This window comes from Talpa occidentalis, unplaced genomic scaffold (genome assembly GCF_014898055.3).
Source record: "Talpa occidentalis isolate TD23 unplaced genomic scaffold, MPIMG_talOcc4v2.1 talOcc4.2, whole genome shotgun sequence".
Taxonomy (NCBI): Eukaryota; Metazoa; Chordata; class Mammalia; order Eulipotyphla; family Talpidae; genus Talpa; species Talpa occidentalis.
This window is the reverse complement of record NW_023602073.1, coordinates 76,820,014-76,827,673: the sequence shown is the minus strand read 5'-3', so window position 1 is coordinate 76,827,673 and position 7,660 is coordinate 76,820,014. Positions and strand designations below refer to the sequence as shown.

Genomic DNA, 7,660 nt, shown 5'->3' with positions numbered 1-7,660 from the left:
CTGGTCCACAAGGAACATTCTTGCATTTACTTCTAGAACAAGCATCAGGTATGCAGGAAAAAACCAAAGAGTTCAATTTGACTTTATTCTGCCACCCAAGTTGACCAGATTTCAAGTGTAGGAAGAAGGTGCCAGTCAGTTATATTCCCCAAGTCAGACAACGCATTTTAGGTTCTCACAATGTTATGAAAAGGCTCTCTCCCCAAACTGGGACAAGTGTGGATGCATTCAGGCAGTCACCCCTGGGCAAGGTGATGACGGTAGATAAAGGGCAGTCGCTTTTCTTTAGAAGGAAATTCTGCTCACAACTATCCTTGGCCCCAATAATATGACTCATTTTTGCCTTTTTATATATTCTCATCTAGCCTATTTTGAAATTCCTACTGAATGCTCTAGAAAATCACTTTAGCATCTCTTTTCTCCCTCAGTGCTTCAGCTGATATTCCCAATGTGATATTGACAACACAGTTATTACTTCATTTAGTCTTCACACAGACCCAGACCTATGGGCACTTTTATCTCCCTTTTGAGAGATCAAGAAGCTGAGGTTAAGTAACTTATTTAGGTCATGAAGTTAGTAGGTAAAAGGGCTAAAATTTACACCCAACCATTTATCTATCTCCAAAGCCTGTGCTTTGATACAGGCTTTGGATACAGATATTATTTTGTCTCTCAAATATCTGACTGATGATAAAACTGGGAAGTGACAGTATCAGAGTCTTCCCTGATATCATTTTTGAAAAAGAAAGCTGCACTACATCACTGTTAGCACTGGCCGGAGAAGGGATTGAGTGAAGTGAAGTCCAGAGGGCAGGCCCATGCCTCGTCTGTCAGCTAGTAGATGACAAAAGTGAATTCTGCCCTTAGGCTTCATTACAGCACTAGTGCTACTTACCCCATAGCCTTGTCTTAATTTTTCTTCTGTAACTGTTGATTTATTCTTTCTTGTTGCTCTCAACGTTATTAAGTAAAATCTTTTAGCTGGCTTTTGATCATAGCATTTCTCTGCTTGGATTTCTCCTGGTTAAAGCTATATTAATAGGCAACAAATAATCTAATACCAGCTCTTTAAAAACTTACATAGTATCATAAGCTTATGTTTGCCAGCCACAGAAAATAAAGGGAATTTACAACTACCTTGGTCAAGGTGATTATGAATTGTTACATCTTCTGGTCAGTCAAAGTTAGAAGTAATTCTGAAATAGAAAGGTCATGTTCTTTCAGAAAGGTATACCTAGTTTTGAATGACAAGACAAACATTAAAATGAATGAGTCAGTATATGAGAGTATATGATGGCTATCTTGGAACATACTTTATTGAACTATTGCTTTGACACTAAATCTTACTTGGAATCTCAATCACATTTTTTTTAAGAAAGTTTTTTTTTAAGATTTATTTATTTATGCAAGAACCGGGGTACAGGCCAGATATGCGGGAGGTTGAGAGAATTCACCAGAGCCAGAGCGGGGAACAGAACAGGCAGACTGATGAAATACAGTGCTGAGGGGAGCAGCAGGCGAGACAGGAGGGGTCTGCTGCACCATGTGGGATTCTTGCTGGCTGGCAGGGATCGAACCCGCGCTGCAGAGGCTGCGGACAGCTTCACAGTGCGGTGCTCAACCACCTGTGCCATCAGGGAGCGCCTCAATCACATTTTTAAAAAGATTTATTTATTATTTATGCATGCAAGAACTGGGGTACAGGCCAAAGGTGCAGGGGGTGAGAGGATTCACCAGAGACAGAGTGGGGAGCAGAACAGGCAGATCCACTGAAATCCACTGTTGAGGGGAGCAGCAGGCAAGACAGGAGAGGTCTGCTGCACCAGGTGGGGAGCTCCCTGGCAGGCCAGGGATCGAACTGGTTCTGCAGAGGCTGTGGATAGCTTCACAGTTCTGTGCTTAACCCCTTTGTGCCACCAGGGAGGGCCTCAATCACATTTTTATACTTAGAAATATTTTAACCTTTTATATTAACACTAACAAAGAGAACGTCAAATATTACATAACATTTAGGAAAAGAGACTTGTTACCACAGCATTATCTTTCACAAATTATGTTACCAAAATAAATGAATTACTTTGTATATCTATTCTAAACCACTGATATCATAAAATAAAGAAACTTAGTTTAGGCATTTAAATATTATGCAGAGCCTCTCTGCTCCTCCCATTTCAATATCCACCTCTTCATGTGCAGTGCCAGCTGCATCCCTGAGTCACTAGGATTGATCCTGAAGAAGAGTCAATCAGGATTGACTTGTGAAAGCTGAACTGATTGGACTTGGCTAGATCTGGCACAGGGCCATACGGGCTGCTTTTAACTCTGGCAAAGTAATATTGTTGCCATTAATGACTCCTTCATTGACTTCAACTACAGAGTCTACATGTTCCAGTATCACTCTACATGTGGTAAGTTCAATGGCACAATCAGGGCTGAGAACAGAAAGCTTATCATGTATAGAAAACCCATCTCCATCTTCCAGAAGCAAGGTCCTGCCAACATCAGATGGAATGATACTGATGCATATGTTGTGGTAAATATGTTGTGGAGTCCACTGGTGTCTTCACTACTTTGGAGAAGACAGAGGTTTACTCTAAGAGTGGCACCAAAAGGGTCATGATCTCTATCTTTTCTGCTGAGGCCCCATCTTTATAATGGGCACAACCATGGGAAGTATGACAACTCCCTCAAGATTGTCAGTAATGCCTCCAGTACCATCAACCACTTGACTCCTTTGGGTCATCCATGCCCAATTTATGACCATGATCTATGACATCACTGCTCAGACTATCTTGGGCAGCCCCACTAGGAAGCTAGAGGACCAAGGGCCTGTTCAGAACATCATCCATGCATCTACTAGTACTGCCAATGCTGAGGGTCATCAAGTCATCCCCGAGCTGAAAGGGAAGCTCACTGGCAATCCATGTCCCTACCCCCAATATGTCTGTTGTAATCTGACCTGTCCCCTAGAAAAAGTTGCCAAATACAATGGCATCAAGAAGATGGTAAGTCAGGTGTCACAGAGCCCCCTCAAGGTCATCTTGGGCTACATTGAGGACCAAGTTATTTCCTGCAATTTTAACAGATATCCACTCCTCCATCTTCAGTGATGGGACTAGCATCCAACTCAACAACGAATTTTTCAAGCTCATTTCTTGGTATGACAATGAATTTAGCTATCAAACAAGGTGTTGTGAATTATGGCCCAGATCACCTTCAAGAAGTAATAGCCCCTGGACCACTAGCCCCAGAGAGAATACAAAAGGAAGAAAAGCTGTCAGCCAGCTGCTGGGGAGTCCTTCCCTCCAACATATTAAGAACCTTCTGAGACCTCTTCACTTGTCTACCTCCCTAGAAAAGAGGATGAGTGCAGGGAACTCTACCTTGTCATATACCATCAATAAGGTACACTGTACCAAACAAATAAATAAATTGTATGCAAGTTAGCAATTTTAACTTTATCTTACAAAACATTTCAAATAGGGCCTCCCTGGTGGTACAAGGGATTTAAGTCTCAGCTATCAGCAGCCACTGCAGCATGAGTTTGATCCCCGGCTGGCCAGAGAGCTAACCCACATGGCGCAGCAGATCTCTCCTGTCTTGCCTGCTGCTCCCCTCAGCAGTGTATTTCAGTCAGTCTGCCAGTTCTGCTCCCCACTCTGTCTCTGGTGAATCCCCTCACCCCCTGCACCTCTGTCCTACACCCCAGCTCTTGTATGCATAAATAAATAAATCTTTAAAAAAAGGATTTCAAATATCTCACAAGTTCAACTATTTGTTATGGTTGCAATAAATTTATCATCCTTGAATTGAGTATTGCTATATTTCATCACACTCTAATGAACTGTTGTTAAATTGACGATTAATATGATAATTTGCTCTTGATCCAAATGTCCATTTTCACATCATTCAGGTTTGAAAAAAAGTTAATGTACTAATGAAGTAGTTATCCTAAGATTTGGCAGAGGGAGAGCAGCATGGAGAGATAGAGAGTCAAAAAAAGAAAGGTTAAAAAAAATCTCAACCATATTTCCTAATTACCTTTGTGGCCAGGACAGACTTAACATTCCCTTCAGTTTGACTAAACTTTAGATAGCCTTCTTGCCAACTCTTAGTCCACTACCACCCTTTTCTTAGATTATTTACTTTGGAAAACTTGCAAGTATTTTTTTTTAAAGATTTATTTATTTATTTTTACAAGAACCGGGGTATAGTCCAGATGCGTAGGAGGGTGAGAGGATTCACCAGAGTCAGAGCGGGGAACAGAACAGGCACACTGACAAAGTACACTGCTGGGGGGAGTAGTGGGCAGCAGGAGAGGTCTGCGCACCATATGGTACCCTCACCTGGCCAGCCGGGATCGAACTGACACTGCAGAGCCTGCGGACAGCTTCACAGCGCTGCGCTCAACCACCTGTGCCACCAGGGGAGGCCCCGCAACTAATTTTTTTTTTTCTCCACTCCTTTGATAGTTAAATCTTCTACAACTGAGAAATGTCTTTCTTCAGAACCTGGGTCCCTTTGAAATGTAATCATGGAAAAGACAGGAGTCCTCTGTGGGAGGGTAGAAGTATAACAATTAGTAAACACAAACTGCATAATCACACTAACCAATCTCTCCCTAAACCCCAACATCCTCGAGTATTTTTCCTCTAGCTCATTCTTGCCAAGGATATGGCCACTCATCTTTTTCAAGAAGAAGAGTTCAATCTCTCTCTTCTATTACAATACTACTTTTTAATTGCTTTATTTTTTTTTTACCCAGTAACATTGATTTACAACACTCTATATGATTTAGAGGTACATGTTCACACATCTTTAAATGTATGTTGATGAATCAGGCCTTGAGGGTCTTAGAACCCCCAGGGGCTGCTCTCTTAGTTCCTGTCTTCATAGAGGAAAGATTTCAACATGGAGACCAAAGTTACAGAAAAGCAAGATTTTCTGATATATAAGAGGAAGGACAGGAAAACTCTCTAGGCAGAGAGGGCTTCCGAGTGGGTAGCTGCTGAAGGGCGAAAAGCAGGAGTCTATACAGATAGGTATATTGGGAAAGGAGTAGGGGAGTTCAGCTGTTGGGTGACTCCTTGTTGTGTCTCTCACAGGTTAGGGACCATGGGGTCGCCTAGGTAACTGAGAACTACTGAGTTTCTGCTTTACCCGGCCTGCTGTAGGGTAAAGGATTGTCAGCCTTTTCTGCCCTCCTGCCATTAGGATGGATGATGGATCCCTGCGGTCCCGAATGCATGCCTGATGGCGGCACCCGGAGTAGGGTGTGGGCATACATAGGTGGGCTTCACCTGGGCTGAGACAGGGCTTATAAGGGCGGCGAAGTGGCAGAGAAGTGGAGGCTTATAAGGGCGGCGAACAGGCAGAGAAGTGGAGGCACATGAGAACACCGGAGAGCCCAGAAAGAGAGAAGATACGCTGGGGGCTAGGAGGCCTACCAGCCTCCTGGGGCCCCGGCACCCTATCTGCCCTGTACCTGGTAAAACTCAATAAAACCCTGAAAAAACCACAGAGAGCTCCAGGACTCCCGTAGGGTAAGGTAAAAGCATCAGGCCTTTCTGCCCTCCTGCCATAAGGATTGATGAGGGAACCCTATGGTCCTGGATGCATGCCTGATGGCGGCACCTGGAGTGGGTACACCTGGGCTGAGAGACTGAGTTTAATAAGGGTGGCATCGTGGGGACGCCAGCAGAAGCCAAGAACGAATGGAAGCCAAGAGAAGAGAAGCAGAGAGAACACTAGAGAGAGCCCAGAGAGAGCCCAGAGAGAGTGAGAATTTGCTGGGGGCTGGGAGGACTGCCAGTCTTCCGGCTCGCCAGCACCCCTGCCTGCCATATGCCTGGTAAATCTAAATAAAAGACCTGCAAAAGCCACTGAGGACTCTGATTCCTCCTTTACCCGGTCTGCTGGAACAGAAAACCTGTTCAGTGCCCCTTCCTGCCCCGACACTCCTCTTTTACCCCATCTGCTTGGGTCACTGCAGGGTAAGGAAAAATGTTAGGCTTTTCTGCCCTCCTGCCATCAGGACAGATGACTGAATCCTGTGGTCCTGAATGCATGCCTGATGGCGGGCACCTGGAGTAGGGTGTGGGCATAAGTAGATGGGATTCACCTGGGCTAAGACTGGGCTTTTAAGGCGGCATCACGGGGACGCCAGGAGAAGCCAAGAATGAATGGAAGCCAAAAGAAGAAAAGCAGAGAGAACGCCAGAGAGCCCAGATAGAATGAAGATTTGCTGGGGGCTGGGAGGCTGGCAGTCCTGCCTGCCACGTACCCGCTAAATCCCAATAAAAGAGCTGCAAAAAACCACTGAGGACTCTGACTCCTCCTTTACCCGGTCTGCTGGATCATAGAAAACCTGCACTGTGTCATTCTTGACCTTACAGTCACAGAGATCCTGCTCTGTGCCATCCTTCCCCTACACCTGCCTTCCTGAAACTAGCTTTGGTTGTTGCTTTAGCATTGTGTTATTGTGTTGGTGTTCTGAATATTCCATTTTTAATTGGGCTGGGGGACACCCTGACTCCCCTCAATTATTCCTCATTTAGTTTGAGAAATGGGTTTCAGACACCTGGGCTTGGGGGATGCCCTCCTGGCTCCACTGATTGTTCCTTATTCCGATTGATAAACAGGGTTGGGGGCTTGGGGTATCTTATTCCTGACTGCCTGTATCCACTTCCTAACTTCCTCATTCATTACCACACCCTGCCCAACACCAAAGCACCCATAATCCTCCACCATAGTCCACTGGGATCCCACCTCTCTCTTCCCTGTCTCCCATATTCCCTTTTTGGTAGCTTCAATTCTACAGTCAGATTTCTAGCGTATGTTTTGGTTTAGTTTTGTTTCACATTTAAGTAAAATCATCTGGTATTTGGCTTTCTCCTTCTGACTTATTCACTTAGCATAACAATAGACTTGAGTAAAATCTTCCCTGCCTTTTTAACTAATCTGGTGCAATTTTTCTTTTTCATTTGCCATCACTGACTTTGCTTAGCATGTCTTTAATGAAGACTCTAACAAGTGAATGTCAGGACCCATTTATTCCTCCCACAGCTGTAGCACCTCAGGTCTCTGAATAATTTACTGAAGCAGTAGTTCTATTGGGCTGAGGAATCAGGACTTTTTTTAACCATATGTGATCTATCAGAGACAAGACTAAAGTAGAGAGGGAAAATGTCACGACCAATTGAGAGGCCCCCATTCAATGTTAAAACATTTTATACAATAGCCTACTAAATTTACTAGGCTAATCCCCGTTTCCTTTAAGAAACAGAACAAAAGAAATAGGAATTGATATTTCTTTCTTCTGTTTTGAACGTTTCTTCTTTCAGGTATCCCAGGATCATGCTGTTCTCAAGTTCCCTGAATCAACTTCAGCTTTATGCTTTCAAAGATACTAAATCACCTACATTTTTCATAAAAGGAGTTATTCTCATCATAGTCGATAAGACATGCTATATATAGATAAGCAATTACTTGGGACAACAGAAGAAATAAAAGGAAAACCATTATATAATTATAAACTGTTTAAAACTAGTTCCACCTAAACAAGATAATATAAACCACTACTTTGTACTTCAAGAATAGTTATAGAATTATTTCTGGACTTTTGCTCTGTTCATTCCAATCCTGATTAACTACTGTTCTC

At 43.5% G+C, this 7,660-nt stretch overlaps 1 pseudogene; it reads left to right on the top strand.

The window, feature by feature from the left end:
• Positions 1-254: 254 nt before the first annotated feature.
• LOC119251445 (glyceraldehyde-3-phosphate dehydrogenase-like) lies at positions 255-7,412 on the top strand (annotated as a pseudogene).
• The last annotated feature ends 248 nt before the right edge of the window (positions 7,413-7,660 follow it).